The sequence below is a fragment of the Salmo trutta genome, chromosome 23 (genome assembly GCF_901001165.1).
Source record: "Salmo trutta chromosome 23, fSalTru1.1, whole genome shotgun sequence".
Lineage (NCBI taxonomy): Eukaryota > Metazoa > Chordata > Actinopteri > Salmoniformes > Salmonidae > Salmo > Salmo trutta.
Genome location: NC_042979.1, coordinates 40273101 through 40300983, shown reverse-complemented (window position 1 = coordinate 40300983; position 27883 = coordinate 40273101). Strand labels below are relative to the sequence as shown.

At 43.4% G+C, this 27883-nt stretch overlaps 1 pseudogene; it reads left to right on the top strand.

Moving 5' to 3' along the window:
- Positions 1–27883, top strand: part of LOC115160047 (uncharacterized) — a 92834-nt pseudogene that overhangs the window by 7414 nt on the left and 57537 nt on the right.

Below are 27883 nucleotides of genomic sequence, written 5' to 3'. Positions count from 1 at the left end.
CAGGTGCTTATCGTGTGTCTGTGAAGACAGGAGGCTCCACCACCATCCCATGTCACTATGATCTGAAATACAAAACACATGTGAAATACTTGTGTAAATTAGATTATTTGAAAAGATGCTCCCCTGATGTACATACTAAGAGCATAGATAAGGCCTCAGTCTATGATGACACCAACAAGCAAACCTTCACTGTGACCATGTCTGATCTGGAGCCAGTGGACTCTGGACGTTACTGGTGTGCTGTGGAGATCATTGGTGGATCAAATGTCATGATAGAAAAATTCCAACTATTTGTCACTACTGGTAAGATCCTTGCAACTATTCCATATGATTACATGACTGGTGTTTTGGTTACATTTACTGGTTTCACTATTGAGTTGACATATGGGATGTTGGTATATGTCTACTTCTGTTCTCTATACATCATATCATCATTATGATATTTTTGGTCAGTTGTCACAAAAAAACACTTGACCACTCAGGACCTTCTTTGGTGTCTGTACCTCTGTGTTCAGGTACTCCAGAACTCTATGTGGACCAATGGGAGGTGACAGGAGTTGAAGGAGGGAGTGTCATTGTAAAATGTTACTATAGTGACACTGGAAATAGGAAGTGGTGGTGCAGGATTGGTGTCAATGGTTCCTGAATTCTACGACTATAGATGGAACATCAGTGACCAGACAGCAGACCACTTATGCCACCAGAGGAAACGTCTTAATGGTGACTATGAGTGGACTGAAGATGGAGAACACTGGCTGGTACAGGTGTGGAGGGGGAAACCTTATGATGCCTGTTCACATCACTGTCAGACAACAAACCACCACACAAAGTACCTCTACTATGACCAGTGAGTAGAGAGCAATTAGATACTGTAGAATTAACTATTAAGCTGGTTTTATCCAGTCTGCTGATCATCTGAAACAAATTGGATAGTAACCTGATTAAAAGCTTTTGGGAATAATTAGTGGTCCTACCACTGGTTTGAACTCAAGTTAAAATCCACATGTTGGGGTAAATGAAATAAGCTGGACAAGAAGGTCCTATCTTAGCCACAATGTCTTGTACCAGTTCAGTCTACCCTGGTACACCAGTCATAATACCATTGTTGTTTTAACCTCACAGCAATCCAAGCTCCAACCACTGAACAATCCTCTTTCTCCCCAACTGCTGAGCCTGTTCATACTGACAACACAGTCCAAGGACCTGAGGGGGACAAGGAGAAGGACACCAGGTAATTATCACTCATTCAGCTGTATTTCACACTTACTCTTCCAAATGGATGATAATAGAAATATGAAGAAAGGCACCATTTTCTGTTGTTCACACTAGAGTTTAGGGCACAAATACACCCTCCTGAAATGTTTTCACAGCGAGTATAGGCCAAGACACTGTTATAGAGACATTTACCATCATAGAGCCATTTACCACTTCCTCATATTGTCACGTCCTGACCTGTAAAAGGGGTTATTTGTCATTGTAGTTTGGTCAGGGCGTGGCAGGGGGTGTTTGTTTTGTGTGTTTTGGTTTAGGTTCTATGTTTTCTATTTCTATGTTTAAATCTAGTTTTCTATTTCTATGTTGGGTTTTTGGCAATGACCTCCAATTAGAGGCAGCTGGTTGTCGTTGTCTCTAATTGGAGGCCATATTTAGTTGTGTTTGTTTCACTTTTGTGGGTGGTTATTTTCTGTATAGCCTGGGAGCCTTATGGAACTGTAATCGTCGTTTGTTTATTTTGTTTAAGTGTTTTCTTTAAATAAATTAAGAAGATGAGCACTTTACCCGCTGCCCCTTGGTCCAATCCTTACCATGCCTATGACACATATCTCTGTGGTTGTAGAAGTAGCAGCATTCTATTCATGGATGGTCAAGTTTCACACATAAAAGGTGTGAAGAGCTGAACAAATATTTCCATTTGTCATAACAGCAGAAAAAAAACATCATAAAAAAAGTAATGATAATCTATTTCTCTGTTTTATGGACTGTATTTTACAATAAACATAGTCTTCCACCATCAGTTCCATACATCTAAAAGTCCTACTGATTCCTCTGGGCATGTTGGTGGTGGTGATGGCTGGTGTCCCAGTCACATGGAAGATGTGGAGAAAGCATAGTAAGTATTCATTCTATAATGATTTAATGAAAAAGTGATCAGTTTGATTTTGGAGATATTTTCAGGAGACAGTAAATATTTTCCTTGAAGAGAAATGTATTAGCCTATGTTATAACCAATGTAACTTGACATAAGAGGAGGAGACTGTTATAACCAATGTAACTTGACATAAGAGGAGGAGACTCAAAAGTATAACTCTTCTATGATGAATGTATTCAGTATTATTCTAGTGTATCTCAGAGGTCTCTAATACTGCATCTCTTTCTTTATTCTAGAGGACAATAAGGCCATGGACCAGACAACAAACACCTCAGTGGTAGGCTACACTCATGTTCCTCTCATCTGACTCAAGGCCTTGTGGGTAATCCACTGTCTGTGAAAAATGAAAGACATGGCCATGGACAGGACATCAGATGGACTTAAATCACACGTTAACTCTTCAGCAACAGTTTCATGTCCATTGTAACTGTACAATTTAACCATGTTAACTCTATATTTACAGTCAATGTTACATACCCAGGACTGTTGAGACAGTGTGATGTCAGTTTGTCAAAGTGGTTTACAGTGTAGAGATAATAATAGGATCTGTTGAACAGTCACTGGTTAAAGTACCATTCCAGATATTTCTGAAATATTCCAATTGAAAAAGGATAGTCCAAGCCTAAATACAGTAAAATACACATACTTAAAGGTAAAAAAAAACATGTTCTAAGTAAAATAGTATTTTGTATTAGTAGTTTTCTGAACTGTTCTGAGGAAAAAACTTGTGCAGGACCCATTTGCTGCCAATGGTGATGTGACGTACAGCACTGTTGTCACCAAGAGGAGGAACCAGCTAAATGTACAGACCAAGGTAAGGCTGCTATTCTGATCACTATGATGTTAATAGATTAAGTTGTAGCTGTGTTGTACTGTCGGCTATGTAGCAGACTGGTGCATGAGGATAAATTATAGATGAAGTCACATATTTGTTAGACAATTTAAATGTCTTACGCTGTAAATATTTTGGAGTTTTAATGTCTTTATCAAATCAAATTTTATAGGTCGCAAACATATATTTAGCGGATGTTATTGCAGGTGTAGCGTAATGCTTGTGTTCCTAGCTACAGCAGTGCAGTGGTATCTAACAATTCACAACAATAGACACAGATCTAAAAGTAAAATAATGGAATTAAGAAATACAGAAATATTAGGACGAGCAATGTTGGAATTCGGAGTATAAATATATGTGTGTGTGATTAGATGTATATACATTATGGACAGTATGTCGATAGAATAATTAGTACATCTGTAGAATACGTAGGATAGAATAGTATATATACAGCAATAGTGGATTAGGATGGCATTGACTAGAATACAGTATATACATTCAAAATGAGTAAAACAGTATGTAAACATTATTAAAGTGACCAGTGATTCCATGTCTATGTACATAGAGCAGCAGCCTCTAAGGTGCAGGGTTGTGTAACCGGGTTGTAGCCGCTAGTGACAGTGACTAAGCTCAGGGCAGGGCACTGGGTGGATTTCATCCAGTGATGGCTATTTAAGAATCTGACAACCTTGCGATAGAAGCTGTTTCAGTCTCTCGGTCCCAACTTTGATGCACCTGTACTGACTTCGCCTTCTGGATGGTAGCGGGGTGAACAGGCCGTGGCTCGGGTGGTTGATGTCCTTCATTATCTTTTTGGCCTTCCTGTGACATCGGGTGCTGTAGGTGTCCTGGAGGGCAGGCAGTGGTGTGCCCCCGGTGATGCGTTGTGCAGACCGCACCACCCTCTGGAGAGCCCTGCGCTTGCAGGCGGTGCAGTTGCCAGACCAGGTGCTGATACAGCCTGACAGGATGCTCTCAATTGTGCATCTGTAAAACTTTGAGGGTCTTATGGGCCAAGCTAAAAAAAATCAGCCTCCTGAGGTTGAAGAGGCACTGTTGTGCCTTATTCACTGAAGTCCACGATCTGCTCCTTCATTTTGTTAACGTTAAGGGAGAGGTTATCTACCTGGCATCACTCTGCCAGGGCCTTTGCCTCCTCCCTGTAGACTGTCTCATCATTGTTGGCAATCAGGCTACTATTGTTGTGTCATCTGCAAACTTGATGATTGAGTTGGAGGCGTGCGTGGCCACACAGTCATGGGTGAACAGAGAGTACAGGAGGGGGCTGAGCACACACCGTGGTGGGGCCCCTGTGTTGAGGATCAGCGTAGTGGAGGCGTTGTTTCCTACCTTCACCACCTGGCCCGTCAGGAAGTCCAGGACCCATTTGCACAGGACGGAGTTGAGACCCAGAGATAAATGATGAGCTTGGAGGGTACTATGGTGTTGAAGGCTGAGCCGTAGTAAATGAACAGTATTCTTACATTGATATTCCTCTTGTCCAGATGGGATAGGGCAGTGTGCAGTGCTACGGCGATTGCATCGTCTGTGCATATATTGGGGCGGTATTGAATTGGGTCTAGGGTGTCAGGTAAGGTGAAGGTGATATGATCCTTAACTAGCCTCTCAAAGCATTTCATTATGACAGAAGTGAGTGCTACGGGGCAAAAGCCATTTAGTTCTGTTGCCTTTGCTTTCTTGGGTACAGGAACAATGGTGGACAACTTGAAGTAAGTGGGGACAGCAGACTGGGAAAGGGAGAGATTGAATATATCTGTAAACACCAGCCAGCTGGTCTGCGCAAGCCTTCCCTGTAGCTCAGTTGGTAGAGCATGGTGTTTGCAACACCAGGGTTGTGGGTTCGATTCCCACGGGGGGCCAGCACAGAAAACAATGTATGATATGTATGGAATTGTATGAAATGTATGCATTCACTACTGTAAGTCGCTCTGGATAAGAGCGTCTGCTAAATGACTAGAATGTAAATGTAATACTCTGAGGACGCGGCTAGTGATGCTGTGTGGGCCGGCAGCCTTGCGATTCTTTATGTCCCTATTCCAGTGTTTCCAAGCTGTAGCCTACATTCCATCGTCACAAATTGTCCCTCTTCACCTCTCTACCTGTGTGTGTCCCTCTCTTCTAGGTAGAACCTGATGATAATGTGGTCTACAGCTCACTAGCCCTACAGCAGGACCCATTTCCTGCCAACGGTTATGATGTGACGTACAGCACTGTTGTCCCCAAGAGGAGGAACCAGCTAAATGTACAGACCAAGGTAAGGCTGATCACAATGATGTTAATATATGAAGTTGTATCTGTGCTGTACTGTCAGCTATGTGGCAGACTGGTGGGGTTATAGATGAAGTCACATATCAGGGTTATTGTCCTACAAGAGGAACATCAGGAAACAAACAACAGTCAGACATAAATAGCACCACCCACCTGTCCATAGGAGGAATATCCATGGAACTGTTTAGAGTTGTGATGGTCCCTCGGATGAAACTCCTCCTGAAGCTCATTCAGGAGGTACAGAATGGCTGTGTCATCAGAATACTTGAAAATGAGGGTTTTGGTCTGTGATTTGTCAGTCATTGGTGTATAAGTTGTAGACACTGAAAATGTGTTATTCTGTAAACATTTCTGAGTTTTAATGTTTACGTGTCTCTTCCTTGTGTCAGCATATTCTGCAACAAATGGTTGAAGTGTTTCCAAGCAGTCTACCTACATTCCATCATCACGAATTGTCCCTCTTCACCACTCTACCTGTGTTTGTCCCTCCTCTCCTCTAGGCAGAACCAGATGATAATGTGGTCTACAGCTCACTAGCATAACACCACACAGGTCAGTGTTGACTTATCTTCTCTCTCATGTACCTACACAGATGATGCTAATCTCTCAACAAAGAAACAAATAGACAAGACCATACATTACTACTGTATGTGTACGATACATCACTCTTTAGTCTCACAATTGTTTATCCTCATCAATCAGAGAAGCTGACTACATTGTTATCATTATTTCTATAACATGCCTGTATTGTGCACCAAACTACTTTCTGTCCAGCAGAGGGCAGCAACACAGCAGTGACTGACTGAGTGAAGATCTTAGTCCTAAAGGGCCCTTATCCTGGAAGGACAGCCCACTCCCCCTCCTGTGTCACAACATGAGTCATGACTATCTATCTGTCTCCAATATGCTTCTGTCCACACCTCCTAACCCACCTGTCTCCTTGTTGTGTCCATTAACTACTGAAGACAGTCTGCTGTGCTTGTTTTGATTATCACCACATACACTATATATACAATAGTATGTGGACACCCCTTCAAATTAGTGGATTCAGCTATTTCAGCCACACCCGTTGCTGACAGGTGTATAAAATAGAGCACGCAGCCATGCAATCTCCTTAGACAAGCATTGGCCGTGGAATGGCCTCACTGATGAGCTCAGTGTCTTTCAACGTGGCACCGTCAGCTCTGCCCTGCTAGAGCTGCCCCGGTCAACTGTAAGTGCTGTTATTGTGAATTGGAAATGTCTTGGAGCAACAAAGGCTCAGCCGCGAAGTGGTAGGCCACACAAGCTCACAGAACTGGACAGCTGAGTGCTGAAGCATGTAGCACGAAAAATAATTTGTTCTTGGTTGAAACACTCACTACCGAGTTCCAAACTGCCTCTGGAAGCAACGTCAGCACAATAACTGTTAGTAGGGAGCTTCATGAAATGGGTTTCCTTGGCCGAGCAGCCGCACACAAGCTTAAGATCACCATGCGCAATGCCAAGTGCTGGCCCGAGTGGTGTAAAGCTCGCCGCTATTGGACTCTGGAGCAGTGGAAACGTGTTCTCTGGAGTGACGAATCACGCTTCGCCATCTGGCTAGTCCGACGGACGAATCTGGGTTTGGCGGTTGCCAGGAGCACGCTACCTGCCCCAATGCAAAGGGCCAACTGTAAAGTTTGGTGGAGGAGGAGCAATGGTCTGGGGCTTTTAAATGGTTCGGGCTACGCTACAGCATACAATAACATTGTAGATGATTCTGTGCTTCCATCTTTCTGGCAACAGTTTGGGGAAGGCTCTTTTCTGTTTCAGCTTGACTGGCATGCAAAGAGCCCTGACCTCAACCCCATCAAACACCTTTGGGATGAATTGGAATGCCGATTGCGAGCCAGGCCTAATCGCCCCAAAATTAGTGCCCGACCTTACTAATGTTTTGTGGCTGAATAGAAGCAAGTTCCGGCAGCAATGTTTCAACATCTAGTGAAAGCTTCCGAGAAGATTGGAGTCTGTTTATAGCAGAAAATGGGGGACAAACTCAATATTAATGCTCATTATTTTGGAATGAGATGTTTCAACATGCAGGGGTCCACATACTTTAGGTCATGTAGTGTATCTGTTACATTAGTTATGTCCCTCCCACCTACTCCACTGCCCTTTTCCTTTGTCACTTTTTCCCCACATCACTGTTATTGGTCTCATGTATCTAGGGAAATGTAACTGATCATGATCAAATGTGTATTATAAATGTACAAGCTGTGTAGCAAAATAAAAAGCTTATGCTGAGTACAAAATGGATTGAAATCTGTTTTAGTATTTACAAAGTGGATAAAACTAGTCCACAGAATGTAGTAGTTGCTATCTGCCACTGAGGGGGGTGTATACACTCAAACAGAAGCAGGAAGAGAGCTGAAGATAACTATGTCGGTATTCATTAGGAAGTAGAGTTGTTCTCTTTGGTGCCTTGATCCTTGTCACACACATTTGAGCAGTATTATGGCATACACAGACATAGACAAAAACATCCACCCACACAAGGCTCCTCATATCTCTGCCTGGTCTCATGGAATAGAAGTCATGTATCAGAGTAAAGGTAAATCTGGGACACCCAAATTAGACGTTTGGTATTGTTACATAAGGTTGGTCTGGGTGGATGGGTGGGCGTATAATTCAAACGTCTAGCAACCCAAAGATTTTTGTGTTTGAATCTCATCCTGGACAAATGTAACATTTGAGCTAATTAGCCATTTTGCAAGTACTTAGCATCTTAGCTAGCCTAACCTTAGCCCTTTAGCCTAACCTTAAACCCTAACCCTAACTGCTAGACTAGCTAAAGTTAACGAAATGTGCACTGTCCCTGTAAAAATTTAAATGAACTCAAACTTTAGCCAACTAGCTAACATTAGCCACAACAAATTGCAATTCATAACATATCATATGGAATGGATGATGGACATGCACAAATTAATACATACCATACGAAACGTAACATGCCATACAGAGTGTCTCATTTATGTACAGAATCTTACAAAATGCTGACAAGATTACATTTTTTACATTTAGCAGACGCTCTTATCCAGAGCGACTTACAGTAGTGAATGCATACATTTCATACGTTTTTTTTTGTACTGGCCCCCCGTGGGAATCAAACCCACAACCCTGGCGTTGCACACACCATGCTGGCGTTGGAAACACCATGCTCTACCAACTGAGCCACAGGGAAGGAAGGTTGGATCTCTCCATCTCCCTCTCCCTCCTCCTCCTCTTCTCCAGAATCTCAGTTAAGGGCTCCATGTTTCTATGATGAAATTCAATCTCATGGTTCAATTCACTGCTGTTTGAAGTCAGGGTTTGGGTATATGCTGAAACTCTGAAGACAGGACAGGATTATTGTCTGTTGTCATCTGTGTCCTTTATTTTTATTTTTTTTATCTATATTTTGAGCGAGGACTTGCCATTGGCTTTCTGGTTTTCAATCACATTTGTCCTGTAAAAATAAAAAGTATTCTTTAACCAATAGGGGGAAAATAACTACTTTGTTTTGTTTCTGAAAGTAAACATTTTCTACAATATTCAAATAGTGTTTTTTATTAACAGTGCCGGTGCAATGTGATTTCTCTGTATTGTGTATTTTCTTAAATCCCAGTCAGCAATGTGGGTGTTTGATCTGTCTGCAGGTACTGGTGGTCTAACTCTGTGTCTGAACAGACAGGCGGCTCCATCACTATCCCACGATAGTGATGGAGTGGGTCGAGAGTTTCAAGTTCCTTGGTGTCCACATCACCAACAAACTATCATGGTCCTTACACACCAAGATAGTCGTGAAGAGGGCACAAAAGCACCTTTTCCCTCTCAGGAAAATGAAAAGATTTGGCATAGGTCTCCAGATTCTCAAAAAGTTCTACAGCTGCACCAAGAACATCCTGACCGGTTGCTTCACTGCCTGGTACGGCAACTGCTCGGCATCCGATCGTACGGCGCTACAGAGGGTGGTGCGTATGGTCCAGTACATCACTGACAAAGGAGATGATTGTGGACAACAGGAAAAGGAGGATCGATCACCCCCCCATTCTCATCGATGAGGCTGTAGTGGAGCAGGTTGAGAGCTTCAAGTTCCTTGGCGTCCACATCACCAACAGACTAACATGGTCCAAGCACACCAAGACAGTCGTGAAGAGGGCACCACAAAACCAATTCCCCCTCAGGAGATTGAAAAGATTTGGCATGGGTCATCAGATTCTGAAAAGGATTTACAGTTGCACCATCGAGAGCATCCTGACCGGTTGCATCACTGCCTGGTATGGCAACTGCTCGGCCTCCGACCTACAGAGTGCGTACGGCCCAGTACATCAGCGGGGCCAAGCTTCCTGCCATCCAGGACCTATATATCAGGCGGTGTCAGAGGAAGGCCCAAAAAATTGTCAAAGACTCCAGCCACCCGAGTCATACACTGTTCTCTCTGCTACCGCACGGCAAGCGGTACCTACGCTGCTGTTACTCTGTTATTATCTATGCTGTCGTGACGTTGTATTAGTTAATGTGACGACTGTTGCTCATCGAATGATTAACGGTTTATAATTGCGTGATTAAATGAATTAAGCAATGAATCAAGCAATTACTAACTCATTAACCTGGGGCACCATGGGAACATTATTTTGATTGAGTTTCTATTTCCCAAATTAACTCAAAGGATATTCGAATATCGATTTTACAACAGTCGCTAAATTAATCAACCTCTTGTCTCATGTCTGAACGTCGCATAATCCGGGAATCTGCATGAACCCGGGCTACACCAATGAGTTTACCACACCAATCTTAGTTGATTATTTATTTACTAGCAAGCTAAAATTATGATAAAAATACACATACACAAAACAAAGTATAGCTATTGATTAGGACTTAGTATAACGGGCCAACACACTATGGCACGTGTTACCCAAAATGGGGATTTAAAAGAGAGAGAAACAAAGAAAGTACACGAGAGAAATATACATTTGGGTTCATTTGTCAGCCATGCTTATTTAAACCTAGCCTTGCCCCGAACTGCCGCTCTTATGGGTCAGAATATAATGATGTAATTACGTGTTGGAGGTCTCAGGTGGGAAGCTCCGTATGGGTCGTTTAGGCTTCTCAATGACGCACTTCTCCGGCGCAACTCTCTGGTTGTCCTCACAATGTCAGTGTCCTTCTTGGCTTAGTGGTCTGATCCCTCGCGGTCTTCTGAGGACAGACAGCTCTGTAGCTCAGAGCTCACAGCGGCGGACTCGAACGGTGTAGATACCACGATTCAATGGAGAGTGGAGGCTGGGTGGTTCGGCTTCAATTCACCCGCTTAGACACAGCTACTCGTCCGTAGCTCGTGTAGAAAAATATTTCTTTGTCTTCAACCTTGTGTTTCGTTTTGGGGTTCGTTGACTTTGTTAGACCTTCGCTGCAGCTTGGGGTCAATTAGTCTCCTATGTTAATTCTTCACTCTCCTGTCTTATACCCTCGGGTCAGAAGTGGGCGTAACCGCCTTTAGGGCAATTCTCTGGGCGGACCAAGTTAAGGGGCAAGGCCTAGATTTGACTAAAATCCAATTTTAGACACTAACTTCACATTTCATCCTTACCAAAACGTTCTCTTTGATTTGGATATTTTCCACACAACGTACAATGTATAAACATCAGGCATATACTGGGAAAACTCTTAAAGGTACAATGTTTTCATAATAATGTCATCTCTTAAGAATTATAGATACAGAACTCCTCTATGCACTCGATATGTCCGATTTTAAAATAGCTTTTCGGATGAAGCACATTTTGCAATAATCTAAGTACATAGCCCGGCATCACAGGGCTAGCTATTTAGACACCCAAACAGTTTAGCCTTCACCAAAATCACATTTCCTATAAGAAAAATGTTCTTACCTTGCTTGTTCTTCGTCAGAATACACTGCCAGGACTTCTACTTCAATAACAAATGTAGGTTTGGTCCCAAATAATCCATCGTTATGTTCCATCAAGACGTTTTGTTCGTGCGTTCTAGACACTATCCCAACGCTAAATCTCGGCCACGAGCATGACGCAGAATTTGACAAAAAAATTCTAAATATTCCATTACCGTACTTCGAAGCATGTCAACCGCTGTTTAAAACCAATTTTTATGCAATTTATCTTGTAGAAAAGCGATAATATTCCGACCGGGAATCTGCCTGTCTGTATACTGAGGGAAAAACCGAAAGCCGGGGGCGGGGCGGGTCGCGAGCGTAAGGCTTAGTCCACTGAGTGACCACTTAGCTTTTGCTCTCGTGTGCTTCAGCCAGGGCTTTGAATTACGTCATTCCTGTTTTTCCCGGGCTCTGAGACTTCATTGGAGACGTGGGAAGTGTCACGTAACAGCAGAGATCCCTTGTAATAGATAGAGAGAATCAACAAGGGCAAGAAATGTTCAAACAGGGTACTTCCTGAACAGAAGCATCTCAGGTTTTTGCCTGCCATAGGAGTTCTGTTATACTCACAGACACCATTCAAACAGTTTCAGAAACTGTGGAGTGTTTTCTCTCGAAAGCTATTAATTATATGCATATTCTAGTTTCTGGGCAGGACTAATAATCAGATTAAATCGGGTACGTTTTTTATCCAGCCGTGAAAATACTGCCCCCTAGCCATAAGAGGTAACCTCTTACATCTACACGTTCCGCTAGCGGAACGTCTGCTCCAATATCCAATGATGGGCGGGGCGCGAAATACAAACTCCTCTAAAATCCGAAAACTTCCATTTTTCAAACATATGACTATTTTACAGCTATTTAAAGACAAGACTCTCCTTTATCTAACCACACTGTCCGATTTCAAAAAGGCTTTACAGCGAAAGCAAAACATTAGATTATGTCAGCAGAGTACCCAGCCAGAAATAATCAGACACCCATTTTTCAAGCTAGCATATCATGTCACATAAACCCAAACCATAGCTAAATGCAGCACTAACCTTTTATGATCTTCATCAGATGACACACCTAGGACATTATGTTATACAATACATGCATGTCTGTTCAATCAAGTTCATATTTATATAAAAAACCAGCTTTTTACATTAGCATGTGACGTTCAGAACTAGCATTCCCACCGAACACTTCCGGTGATTTTACTAAATTACTCACGATAAACGTTCACAAAAAGCATAACAATTATTTTAACCTTTAATAACAATACAAAAGTTACATACATTTTCATATTCCACCTCTCGTCATGACCACCATTGTGGCTGATGGAAACCATTGTTCCAAAGTCCCTTTATTGCATGTTTAATGTTCTGAGGCCAGTTCTCCATTGTGAGGACAAAGGAATTTCTCTGTGGCCTAAGGTTTATTATGGGCATGAGGTGTCATAAAAAAACCCACATCTTCAGACCCCTAGATCTCTCCTCCTCTGTTGGGGGTTTGGGAGATAATCTGTAGGGTGGTGGTCTCCTGTACCCTGACCTGATCAGGACAGTCATGACAATGCATAGTCCCTTTAATAACTTTACCTACATGTACATCTTACGTCAATTATCTCGACACCGGTGTCCCCGCACATTGACATTAACTCTGTACCGGTACCCCCTGTATATAGCCCCGCTATTGTTATTTACTGCTGCTCTTTAATTATTTGTTATTCTTATCTCTTACTTTTTTGTGTATTTTCTTAAAATTGCATTGTTGGTTAAGGGCTTGTAATAAGCATTTCATTTCATTTCATTTCTGTAAGTGTGACGGACGTCAAAAGGAGTAGACCAAGGTGCTGCGTGGTAAGAGCTCATATTTCTTTATTGTAACTCAGAACACTAAAACAAAACAATAAACAACGGAAAACAAACGTCACGTTCTACAGGCTAACTGAGCTGTACAAAAACAAGATCCCACACTGAAGGAGGGAACAAGGGCTGCCTAAGTATGATTCCCAACCAGAGACAACGATAGACAGCTGCCTCTGATTAGGAACCATACTCGGCCAATCAAAGGAAAAAACAACATAGAAATATAACACATAGGTCAGGGTGTGGGGTGGTCAGTCTAACAAAATAGAGAAATAAACAGTTTCTCTCAGGTCAGGGCGTGACAGTAAGGTCTACATCTGTTGTAAATATCTTGTACCAGTTCAGTCTACCCTGTGTATCTCTGGTACACCAGTCATATTACCAGTGTTGTTTTTACCTCACAGCAACCCAAGCTCCAACCATCCTCTTTCTCTCCAACTGCTGAGCCTGTTCAGACTGACAACACAGTCCAAGGACCTGAGGGGGACAAGGAGAAGGACCCCATGAGGTAATTATCACTCATTCAGCTGTATTTCACACTTACTCTTCCAAATGGATGGCAATATGAGGAAAGATAACATTCTCTGTTTTTCACACTAAGGTTTAGGGCAGAAAAACACCCTCAAACATTTTCACACAGAGTATAGGCCAAGACAGTGTTGTCATAGAGACATTCACCATCACAGAGACAGAGACATTTACCACTTCCTCCCATCTCTGTCGTTTGTAGAAGTAGCAGCATTCTATTCATGGATGGTCAAGTTTCACACATAAAAGGTGTGAAGAGCTGAACAAATATTTCCCTTTAGTCATAGCAGCACAAAAATGATCACAAAAAATCTTAATGTTTTATGGACAATTTTACAATAAACAGTCTTTCACCATCAGTTCCATAGTGTCACGGCTGTCGTAGGAATGAGAGAACCGAAGTGCAGCGTGTGTGTCGTTTCACATTTTATTTATACTGTGAAACTATGCAATACATAAATACACTGAATGAAAAAACAACAAACCGTGACGCAGAGATGAACACAGACACAACTCAAAATGAATCACCCACAAAAACCCAGCTGGAAAAAACCCTGCTTAAGTATGATCTCCAATTAGAGACAACGAGGACCAGCTGCCTCTAATTGGAGATCATCCCAAACAAAACCCCAACATAGAAATACAAAACTAGAACCTAAACATAGAAATAGAAAACATAGGGAAAAAAACCTACTCTACCATAGAAAATAACATTTTTCTATGGTCAGGACGTGACACATAGATCTAACCGTCCTACTGATTCCTCTGGGCATGTTGGTGGTGGTGATATCTGGTGTCCCAGTCACATGAAGCAGTGGAGGCATCAATTCAGTCAACAAGTGTAGACCTAATGACAATCATAGATTGTCATTACAATACACGTAGGTGTTTTGTAACCGATGTCTCTTTCCATTCATCAAATTGCAGGTGCTGTCACGACAGTGACGGATGGTGGCGCCCCTCCTCGGCCGGGCGGAGCTCGGCGGTCGTCGTCGCCGGCCTACTAGCTACCATCGATCCCTTTTTGTTTCACTTTCTGTTGGTTAGGTCTAGGTAGGCACGCACCTGTTTTGGGTTAGTCATTAGTAGGGGGGGGGTTATTTAGTTTAGCGTAGGATGTCTGTGTTTGTGCGTGATTGTGTTTCTTGTCCGGTTTTCGTGCTATAGGAACGTGTACTGGTTTTTCCTCTGCCTGTGGTTGGTTTCATTGTGTACACCACCGCAAAATAATTTAAGGGCTGTGTCCCTATATTTTTGGCGACCACATCCAGTTTTCTTGAATAAAGAAGTGGGGTCAAGAACTCTCTGTCTCCTGCGCCTGACTCTACCTCTCTTGTTGTTTTCTCCAGCCAGCCCGTGACAGGTGCGCAGTGCACTGTTTGGATGCTGGAATTTTTTTGTGATTGGGGGAATTTTCGTGTGTAGCCTGCAGGATTACCTTTTTGAAGTGATTGTTTGACAATCAGATGAAAACATCATGACTGGTTGTATTTCTGCCACATTAAAAGGTAATGCATGTTAAAAGTGATATGACAAATCTTTACTAGTTCTAAGCTACTAGACCCACAGAGATCATATATGAAAATAATAGGGATGGTGTATGTAATTCTATGATTACACATAGGCTTACATTTTTTAACTAATTTGTAGAGTAGTTCTATTTGTCCTGTGGGGTACAGCAGGCCAGCCACCAGGGTACATTTGTCCTGTGGGGTACATCACGAGGCGATGGCTCCATCTGCTGGACGTGCCAGGTCTCAACGAGCTCTCCGGCCAGGACTAATTGGTGCTGAACTATTATTTTAATAAAAACCTTTGAAACTGAGCTAATCCTACTCTGTCCGTGTCTGATCTGTGCAAACGTTTTGACCCAGCCCCCTGGTCTGCCACAAGTGGTGGAGAATGCGGGCATTCTGATAACGTGGTCAGATCAGGGTTGACGTTTACACAGCATAGCTCAGTTCATCCGGGCCCAACAAGCCAAACAGGCGGTTTAGGAACGAACGCTGGAGGAACAGCGGCTACAAAACGTCCGCCTCATTGAGAAAATCAGGAAGCTACAAGGAGGAGCGTCTACTGAATCACATCCAAACCAGTTTTTAATCAAGCTAACAGAAGATGACGACATTGAAACCTACCTCTGTACGTTTTGAATGGACAGAACTACGGGAAGGATGGGCATTCCCTCTCTCAGCCACTATGGGTACAGCCTGGCCCATCGAGCTCAACTCTTCCACAACTGGAGGTTCGTAGCCGACGCATCCCCCTGAGCCCAGATGAGCGACCTACTGCGCGTCACCAGGGGGTGGCTCCTAACTGACCTATCCACCCTCTCCATCCTAGACAAAGTGGTCCTGGATTGCTTCCTAAATCAAATCAAATCAAATGTATTTATATAGCCCTTCTTACATCAGCTGATATCTCAAAGTGCTGTACAGAAACCCAGCCTAAAACCCCAAACAGCAAGCAATGCAGGTGTAGAGGCACGGTGGCTAGGAAAAACTCCCTAGAAAGGCCAAAACCCAGGAAGAAACCTAGAGAGGAACCAGGCTATGAGGGGTGGCCAGTCCTCTTCTGGCTGTGCCGGGTGGAGATTATAACAGCACAGTTAACAGCACAGTTCGAGGATTCGGAAGGACAGCCTACAGGCACTACCGCACGACATGAAGAGGGCAGCGAGTCTATGCGCGCCCCAGACCTTGGAGGCCCTCCTGGAAGCAGTGGAGACGCATCAGAACACTCATGCCCTACTGAGTGGGAGCCAGGCTGAGACGGCGACCCGTTCGAGGATTCGGAAGGACAGCCTCACTGCTGTGTACCCCGAACCGACAGTCAGCAGGGCAAAAGGACAGCAAACCCCTGGAGAGACGGCTAGGGTAGGGCCGACCCGCCACCGACAACTCCAGGTGGATGGAGACCAAAGGAGTTGTTTTGAGTGTGGCACCCGGGGTCACATTGCCTGGAATTGCCCGGCTCGAGAGGAGTCGATGCCATCAGCAAGCCCCGGAGGCGAGGTGGGTCACGCAGTGAACTACGTCACCTCCTGTTTGGCACACAGCGAATCAACTGCACCCATTGTCCCGGTGAAGGTTGAAAGCTCTATTAGACTCCAGAAGTATGGTTACCCTAGTAACCACGAGCCTGCTGAACCAGGAGACCGAACGTGGTAGGAAGATGTCCATTTCCTGTGTTCACGGGGACACAAAGCGATATCCAACTGTATGGGCCAACATTGTGACGCCACAAGGGAGCTGCCAGATGATGGTGGGTGCAGTACCAGAGTTGCCGGTACCTCTCCTAGTGGGACGAGATTGTCCGATGTTCGCGGCCCTGTGGGGGCACGAGTTGAGGAAGAAGGTACGAGCTGGCCGAAGACGAAAGAGAGGAAGACCCATTGCCTGTGCGGCCCGGAAGTAAACGGTTGATCAATCTGTATCTACGGGTCCGGAGTCGGAGGGGGTACCGGAACCCGACCCCCCTGGGGAACCACGGGAGGAAGAGCCCAGCCTCCCCTTCCTCGACTTTGAGGGGCCCGTCAAGACACCCGCTGGGGGCCAACTGAGCGGACAATTCGGGACAGCCCAGTGGGAGGATCCCAACTTGAAAGCCGCCACAGACCAAGTGATAGTGGTGGATGGACAGCTGCTTCCAGGGGTGAGTGATTGGCGATACCCCCATTTCCAAATCAAGAATAACCTTTTGTATCAGGTGTTGAGCCAACAGGGGGAACTTCGAGAGGTATTTCTGCTGTCCCGACGGTATGTGGGAACCGTTCTTCAGCTGGCCAACACCCACCTGTTGGGGGCGCACCTGGGAATGGAGAAGACCCGGGAACGGATCGCTGCCTGGTTCCACTGTCCCGGGATGGGGAGGGCCGTGGAAGACTACTGTCGCAGCTGCCCGGAGTGTCAAACGACTGCCCCAAAGGCCCACTTCCGAAACCCACTGGTCCCCCTACCGATCATCGGTGTGCCCTTTGAACGCATCGCCATGGACATAGTGGGACCCCTGGTAAAAACAGCATGAGGACACCGGTACATCCTGGTAATAGTAGACTATACCACCTGGTATCCCTAGGCCATTCCCCTACGGGCGGCGGTATCCAAGGGAAACGCCGGGAGCTGTTCCACCTCTTTGGCCAGGTGGGCATCCCGAACGAGATCCTGACAGACCAAGGTACTGAGTTTATGTCCCGCCTAATGAATGAGTTGTGTGCTCTCCTGCAGATCAAACAGATCCGGACCTCAGTCTTTCACCCACAGACGGATGGGCTCATCGAGCGCTTCAATAAAACGCTCAAACAAATGCTGTGTAAGGTCATCGAGCAGGACGGGAAGAACTGGGACCAGCTACTACCCCACCTAATGTTTTCAATCCGAGAAGTACCCCAATCCTCCACTGGGTTTTCCCCTTTCAAACTCCTCTACGGGAGAAGGCCATGCGGCCTACTGGATCTCGCCAAGGAGGTGTGGGAAGCCCAACCGACCCCCTTATGCAGTGTGGTAGAGCATGTGGAGACAATGAGGGGGCGGATGACAGCCATATGGCCAGTCGTGAGGGAACATATGGAGAAGGCCCAACGCGCCCAAGCCCAGGTCTACAATCGGGGAGCCCATCCCTGATAATTCCAGGTGGGAGACAGGGTGTTGGTTTTAATCCCCACAGCCGAAAGTAAGTTCCTGGCAACATGACACGAGCCATACGAGGTGATCGAGAAGCTGGTACCTGTCAATTACCGCGTATGGCACCGGGGAGTCGGAAACTCTAACAGATTTACCACGTGAACCTGTTGAAGAAGTGGCATGAGAGGACAACCTTGGCCGTGTTATGGTCGGGACCCAGGACGCTAACGGTACACGTGGTGGTCCCGAGCAATGATGACCTCGACCTGGCCCACAAGCAAGAGCTTAGGGAGCTCGTCGATCGGAACACGACGGTGTTCTCCAAGAAGCTGGGCCGCACGACCCTCATTGAACACCACATCCATTCCCGGCCCAGGGAAACAGTATGAAAGAGGCCATATCGGATTCCGGAGGCCCGAAGGAGGGCCGTGAAACAGGAAGGGGAGGCTATGCTGAGGATGGGGGTCATTGACGAGTCCCACAGTGCATAGTGCAACCCCATCGTGTTGGTGCCCAAACCGGACGGTCGCCTCCGCTTCTGTAATGATTTCCGTTGTGTGAACAACATAAGCTTGTTCAACGCCCACCCCATGCCGAGGGTGGACGAGCTCATCAACCGATTGGGAAAGGCCCGGTACATCACCACCCTTGACCTGACCAAAGGATATTGGCAGGTACTGTTGGCAGCCTCCTCCCGGGAGAAGACGGCGTTTTCGACACCAGACGGATTGTATCAGTACCGGGTGCTCCCGTTCGGTCTCCACGGAGCCCCGCCCACATTCAAGTGACTGTTGAACAAAGTACTTCGACCCCACCAGCATTACGCAGCGGCCTATTTGGATGACATCATCATCCACAGCCAAGGTTGGGAAGAACACCTGATGCGCCTCCAGGTGGTGCTAGACGCGCTCAGACAAGCCGGGTTGACCGCGAACTCCAACAAATGCAAACTAGGGATCGAGGAGGTGGAGTACCTGTGGTATTTGATCGGACGGGGGAAGGTCAAGCCACAGGAGAGGAATGTTCACGCGGTACGTGACTGGCCCGTTCCACGCACCATGACACAGGTCACGTCCTTCCTGGGACTGGCTGGATATTATAGCCGATTTATCGGCAACTTTGCGGCTATAGCTTCCCCCCTCACCGATCTAACCAGGGCCCGCCTCCCGAAAACAGTGAAATGGACGGACGAGACAGAAGGGGCGTTCAGGCACCTGAAGGAAGCGCTGTGCTCCCATCCGATTCTCATAACGCCCGATTTCCACGTGCCGATGTTGGTCCAGATGGATGCATGTGACACGGGACTAGGGGCCATTCTGTCCCAGATACACGATGGGGAGGAGCACCCCATCATGTACATCAGCCAAAAGCTGATACCCAGAGAGAAAAAATACCCTATTGTTGAGAAAGAGTGTCTAGCGGTGAAGTGGGCGCTAGACACTCTCAAGTATTACCTGTTAGGTACCCACTTCACCCTGGTCTCGGACCATACTCCCCTGGTCTGGATGGCCAGGGGAAGGGACACAAACGATAAGGTCAACAGATGGTTCTTGTCCCTTCAACGCTTCTCTTTTTCTGTTGTGCAGAGATCAGGGGCAAAGCATGGAGACGCGGATGCCCTATCGAGAAGGGAGACATACGTCACACTGATGACAGTCCACTCCCCGACAGAAGCTAGGGGGGGGGGGCATACAGCAGGTCAGCCACCAGGGGGAGACTCGTCGAGGTCTGGTGACAGACGGAGTATACATCACGAGGCGATGGCTCCATCTGCTGGACGTGCCAGGTCTCGATGGGTTCTCCGGCCAGGACTAATTGGGGCTGATTGGGAGTTGGTGAGTAATCAAGGGCTGATTGCTCACCAGCAGTACAAGTCCCATAAAGCTGCCAGAAGGGCAGCACACAGGGGAGAGTGTGGGGGAAGAAAGGACTCCCGTATAGTTGGGGACGGTTGCAGAGGTAATAGGTTCAGTTTTTGATCCCCACAGGATACAGCAAGACCCAGAGCCCAGAAGACGGTATCCCGGAGAGGGTCTCATGGGGGAGACCTATTATTTTCTTTTGAACTATTATTTTAATAAACACCTTTGAAACTGAGCTAATCCTACTCTGTCCTTGTCTGATCTGTGTAAACGTTTTGACCCAACCCCCTGGTCTGCCACAGTCCTCAACATGCATTTTTCCATTATTCTGAATCCACATGTTCTTCTGAAATATGAACACAGAAATACTGGATATTTTTAACTCTTATTATGAGTTAAGAGTTAGGAATACCTGGGATAGGATATAGTAATCCTTCTAACCCCCCCCCCAAAAAATAAAAATATAGATGTACTATTGTAAAGTGGTTGTTCCACTGGATATCTTAAGGTGAATGCACCAATTTGTAAGTCGCTCTGGATAAGAGCGTCTTCTAAATGACGTAAATGTAAATGTAAATGAGGGCGATTTGACAAAATTACAATCATGGTTTTGAATTGGACTTGCATTTTTCTGGTCTCAGTCTTGCCCCAGTCTCTGACCCCTCGGCATGCTCCAGGTCTCGGTCTTGACTCCCCCCCGGTCTTGGTCTTGACTTTGACTCACTTTAGATGGTCTCGAACACAACACTGCTGGTATCACTATTATTGTTCAAGTGGACATGAGGAATGTTGGTATATGTCTACTTTCTGTTCTCTATACATCATATCATCGTTATGATATTTGTGGTCAGTTGTTACAAAAAAACACTTGATCACTCAGGAACTTCTTTGGTGTCTGTACCTCTGTGTTCAGGTACTCCAGAACTCTATGTGGACCAACAGGAGGTGACTGGAGTTGAACAAGGGAGTGTCATTGTAAATTGTTACTATAGTGACATTGGACATAAGGAGTGGTCTAGGATTGGTGGCAGTGTCTCCTGTGTGGAGAGGACATTACAACAAACCATTGATGTCACCAGAAGAAAAGTCTTAACGTTGGCAATGAGTGGTCTAAAAATGAAAATCAATGTTTTTCACACTAGAGTTTAGGCACAAAAACACCCTCCTTAAACATTTTCACACTGAGTATAGGCCAACACACTTCCTCAGACTCTGTTATAGAGACATTTACCATCATAGAGAGAGAGACATTTACCACTTCCTCATATCTCTGTGGTTGTAGAAGTAGCAGCATTCTATTCTTAGATGGTCACTTTCCATGTAAAAGGTGTGAAGAGCTGAACAAATATTTCCATTTTGTCATAGCAGCACAAAAATAAAATACAAAAATATGTATTTATCTGTGATGTTTTATGGACTGTAATTTACAGTAAACATAGTCTTTCACTATCAGTTCCATAGATCTAAAAGTCCTAGTGATTCCTCTGGGCAGGTTGGTGGTGGTGATAGTTGGTGTCCGAGTCACATGGAAGATGTCTACACTACCACTTTCAATTATCCACATTCATTAAATACCTTGAGCGGTCAAACTCATCACTGCCGCTGCAAACCTTTAAATGCCTCTAGAAATAGGAAGTCTTCCCTTTGCAAATCCCTTTAAAAAAGGCATTGTATTGCAGAAATTTACAGAGGAAAATGTTCTAAATGTTTTAATTCTTCTACAGATGGGGGCGAAACATTCTTCTACATGCTAAACATTGGTAATGCAGTACTCTTCGTCCTGTGCACCATCATTGCTGTGGTAAAGTTTGGGGCAAACAGACTCCATGGTGAAACTAAAGATGAGTATAAACCAGACACATCTCTCTGGTGAGACCAAGGGACAGATTTACATTGTTTCTGAGTTGTGTGTGTTTGCAAGCACTATACATGATTGAACTGTTAATGATTATGCATAAATTAAAAACATTTATCTAAATATGTTTAATTAACTCTTTAACTTCTCTGGGCTAGGTGGGACGTGACCGTCCCACCTGCGGGACACACTATTCAACAGCCAGTGAAATAGCATGGCGCGAAATACAAAACAGCAAAAATCGCATAATTTCATTTTCTCAAACAATCAACTATTTTACACCATTTTAAAGATAAACTTCTCATTAATCTAACCACATTGTCCGATTTCAAAAGGCTTTACGGCGAAAGCATAAAATTAGATTATGTTAGGACATAAACTTCACAAGAAAAACCACACAGCCATTTTCCAAGCAAGGACATGCATCACAAAAAACAAAAATTCAGCTAAAATATTCACTAGTCTTTGATGATCTTCATCAGATGGCACTCATAGGACTTCATGTTACACAATACATGTATGTTTTGCTCGATAAAGTTCATATTTATATCCAAAACCCCCATTTTACATTGGCGCGCAATGTTCAGAAAATGTATTCCCACCAAAACTGCCGGTGAATGTGCACATTAATTTACAAAAATACTCATCATTAAAACGTTGATAAAATTTACAACAGTTATTGAAAGAATTATAGATATACTTCTCCTTAACGCAACCGCTGTGTCAGATTTTAAAATAGCTTACGGAGAAAGCACATTTTTCAATATTCTGAGTACATAGCTCGCCATCAAAGCAAGCTATACAGATACCTGCCAAGTTCTGGGGTCAACTAAACTCAGAATTAGTATTATAAATATTCTCTTCATCAGAATGCTCTCCGAGGACTCCTACTTCCACAAGAAATGTTTGTTTTGTTCGAAATACTCCATATTTATGTCCAAATACCTCCGTTTTGTTCGTGCGTTCAGATCACTATCCAAAGGCATAACGCGCAAGCGTAAATCAGGACACGAAAAGTGAAAATATTCCATTACCGGTCGTAGAAACATGTCAAACGTTGTTTACAATCAATCCTTAGGTAATTTTTTACATAAAACGTCGACAATACTCCAACCGGACAATAGCGTATTCATTCCAGGAGAAAAAGAAGGAACGGCGCGCTCGCAGGCTCGCGCATACCCAAGCCCTTTGTCCATTGAGTGTCCACTCATTGACTGAGCTACTATTCTCTGCCAAGTAACAGGAGAAGGAGGAAACACGTTTCTAAACGCTGTTGACAGCCAATGGAAGGCTTAGGAAGTGCAACGTGACCCCACAGACACTGTAGTTTCGATAGGGATTCAAAAGAAGAACTACAATTCTCAGATTTCCCACTTCCTGGTTGGATTTTTCTCAGGTTTTTGCCTGCCATATGAGTTCTGTTATACTCACAGACATCATTCAAACAGTTTTACAAACTTCAGAGCGTTTTCTATCCAAATCTAATAATAATTTGTAAATATATGACTCTGGGCCAAACTATTAGGCAGTTTACTCTGGGCACGCTTTTCATCCGAAAATGAAAATACTGCCTCCTATACCTTAAGTTAGCACCCAAAATGTGGAAATCAACATATGTTCACCCCCTACTAAAGGGTGGAGACCCAGATGTGAATAACTATTGCCCTATTTCCAAGCTCCCTATCATGGTCAAAGTCTTTGAATCCATAGTGAACTCTCAGCTAAATAAATTCCTGCTTGAAAACAACCTCCTGTGTGGGGTTCAGTCTGACTTTAGTTGGCAACAAACTGTTGCTAGCTAGACTCAATAACATTGGTCTCAGTAGCTGTCAATTGATTAGAAAGTATCTCACAGACAGAACACAATGCATCTATGCTGAGAATTACAAGTCTAGCCTCCTTGAGGTTTTTAGAGGTGTACCCCCAGGCTCCATTTTAGCTCCATTAAAAAAGTGTAATCTTACAAATACCTAGGTATATGGTTGGACAAGAAACTGTACTACAAAGTTCAGATTGATAATCTTATGAAGAAGCTTAAACTGAAATATATTTATTTTAATTCGCAACAAGGCTTGTTCAAGCCACTTTTCTTTCATTGATCGTGGCCACTTAATGTCATTATTAAGCCTCCTTTGTGCAACAAAGTTTGGACTCTATTATGCATCCTTGTGCTTTGTTACAAATGCCAAGTCGCTCATCCACCATTGCACATTGTATCAAATGGTGGGCTGGACCTTGCATTAAATGCGCAGACAGCTATATTGGAGTGTGTTCATATACAAATCCCTTCATGGCAAACTCCCTATAGCCTGTCCTCCTTCACCACTAGCAGTTACCAGACACGGTCTACTAGGTGGATGTTACTTAAAGTCCCCAGGGCCGTTACCCAATTTGGCAAGACTGTTTGGCAAGACTGCCATTTTCTATTGTGCACCAGAGACATGGTCTGCAAAGTATATTTCACCCCTCAGTGAGTTTACAACTGATAAACTCTATTCAGGAGGAGGAGTATAAATGTTTCATGCAGACTGTTTTTCCTTAGTCCTTGATTTGAGGTTATATATTGCTAATGGCCAAGTAAATGTACATTTTTTTTATTGTTCATTATTTTTGTCATCTGTATATTTTTGTAAATACAACCTCTGGATCCAGTCTTCATCACCTAAACTGTAAAATATATATTTAAGCAATAAGGCCCGAGGGGTTGTGGTATATGGCCAATATACCATGGCTAAGGGTTGTTCTTACGCATGAGCAACGCAGAGGGCCTGGGATACAGCCCTTGGCCTTGGTTTATTGGCCATATACCACAAATCCCAGAGGTGCCTTATTGCTATTATAAACTGGTTACAAACGTAATACAGTAAAAATAAATGTTTTGTCATACCCGTGGTATATGGTGTGATATACCATGGCTGTCAGCCAATCAGCACGCAGGGCTCAAACCACCCAGTTTCAAAATATATTTCTTGCACCTGAACTTCTGACTCCATCTCAACTTTTGCTGCTGAACACCAACTAAAAAGGCTGCTGGGTAATTAACAATATACATGATTTTATTTGATATAAAATAAACAAATGTGCTAATTAAATAATGTATTCAATTGTAGTGCCTTAGAGGCTTATGTTACAACTAGTTATTTTAATGTAATAGTTTCTATCTGCCACTGAGGGGGGCATATACACTCAAACAGAAGCAGGAAGAGAGTTAAAGACAGCTATAGCTATTAGGAAGTTCAGTCATTCTCTTTGGTGCCTTGGTCCTTGACACGCACATTGTGCATTGGTGCCATATAACATACGGAGACACAGACCCAGACATGGTTTCTCATCTCTCCCTCTCCTTCTCCTTCGTACTCCTCATCTTCTCCAGACTCTCAGGTAAGGGTAACAAGTTATTTAGGGGGAAATTATGTGGCAAATGGAAGTTTGGTAGGCACAGCTTGTCCCATGAATTAATCATAAAATTGAGGATTAGCTGATAACTACAAAACAAACATTCTGGATAATATAGAGAACCTTCAACTATTTATTGATCAACACTTTGATATGCTCCAACAAGAATCATACACATCGAAGTGAATAAGAGCAGAACTCTCCTCGAGTGAAACTGAAGGGAAGCCACCATTTAAACTTCCAAATCTAACAATGGAACAAGAGGTTTTTATAACAATGTCAGCAGAAGATGGGCATTGCTGACAAGCATGAGCGAGCAGTTAGAAAAGCTGGATATGTTGCTTGGGTTAATGGAGGAGGTTGAGGCCCTCAAATCAGGAATGGATTACAGCGCTAAAATGATGGAAGAAATACGAGCTATTGTTATTAAAAATGACAGTGGACTCCCTAAAAGCCACTACGACAGGGATCATCATCTAGATTCAGCTGTGGGACGATTTTTCTTCTTGAGTGGATGGTAAGGGGGCCGGAACATAATTTCAAATAATTCATAGACTGCAAATTGACTGTAAGAAGCCCAAAAGGATGACTAAAGCGTAATCACTTACATTTGCTCACATTTGAATACAATCACATATTTCTCACTATTATGCGTGGTAATACTTTGGAAAAATTTTCCCAAATTTAAATCACTTGGAGCTGATTTGCTGGTCTTTTTACAATATTTTATGTACAACAACAGGACATTATAAAGACTACATGAAATATGTCTCTCTGCTGATAGGAATATAAAAGGATATAATAAGAACTACATTAAGTATGTCTCTCTGCTGATAGGAATATAACAGGATATAATTAAGACTACATTAAATATGTCTCTCTGCTGATAGGAATATAACAGGATATAATTAAGACTACATTAAATATGTCTCTCTGCTGATAGGAATATAACAGGATATAATAAGAACTACATGAAATATGTCTCTCTGCCAATAGGCAGCGTGCAGGAAATCGACATTAAGAACTGTTCTTACGATATTGTACTGTATATACACACAACATGTAAAGTGTTGGTCCCATGTTTCATGAGCTGAAATAAAAGATGCCACAAATTGTGAAATCCATAGACATGGATTTATTTCAAATGACTGATTTCCTTATATGAACTGTAATTCAGTACAATCTTTGAAATTGTTGCATATTGGATTTATATTTTTGTTCAGTGTATTTTATTTGTTATGTTGTTTTTAATTTAAAAAAATGTATTGTATTTTACGAACAGTTGCATATGCCTTTGATATGATTTTCTTAATATGAACATGAATCTAAAATATTGTGCAGTTATTACTATTTTGTATTATTATTATCTATTATTATTATTAAGTTATATATTATTTCATTATATTTTCTCTCTCCTTTTTACCTGTTATATTTGTATTTGTATTTATTATGGATGCCAAGGCAGCAGCTAATATTCGTGGGGTCCGGCAAAATTAAGGCAATTTTAAAAACATTACAATACATTCATATCAGATTTCACAATACACTAAGTGTGTGCCCTCAGGCCCCTACACTACCACATATCTAACTGTGTGCCCTCCATTACCACATATCTACAACACAAAATCCATGTGTACGTGTGCGTATGTTATCGTGTGTGTATGCATGTGTCTGTGTCTGTGTCTATGTTTTGTTGCTTCACAGTCCCTGCTGTTCCATAAGGCGTATTTGTATCTGTTTTTTTAATCTGATTCTACTGCTTGCATTAGTTACCTCAAATCAAATCAAATCAGATTTATTTGTCACATACACATGGTTAGCAGGTGTTAACGCAAGTGTAGCGAAATGCTTGTGCTTCTAGTTCCGACCATGCAGTAATATCTAACAAGTAATATAACGTAACAATTTCCCAACAACTACCTTGTACACACAAGTGTAAAGGAATGAATACGAATATGTACATAAAAATATATAAATGAGTGATGGCCGAACGGCATAGGTTGGATTCAGTAGATGGTATAGAGTACAGTATATACATATGCGATGAGTAATGTAGGGTATGAAAACATTATATGAAGTGGCATTGTTTAAAGTGACTAGTGATACATTACATCAAGATGGCAAGATGCAGTAGATGGTATAGCGTACAGTATATACATATGAGATGAGTAATGTAGGGTATAAAAACATTATAAAAAGGGTCATTGTTTAAAGTGGCTGGTGATACATTTAATTACATCACGATGGCAAGATGCAATAGATGGTATAGCGTACAGTATATACATATGCGATGAGTAATGTAGGGTAAGTAAACATTATATAATATGAAGTGGCTAGTGATAAATTGATTACATCAATTTTTCCATTATTAAAGTGGCTGGAGTTGAGTCAGTATGTTGGCAGCAGCCACTCAATGTTAGTGATGGCTGTTTAACAGTCTGATGGCCTTGAGATAGAAGCTGTTTTTCAGTCTCTCGGTCCCCGCTTTGATGCACCTGTACTGACCTCGCCTTCTGGATGATAGCGGGGTGAACAGGCAGTGGCTCGGGTGGTTGTTGTCCTTGATGATCTTTTTGGCCTTCCTGTGACATT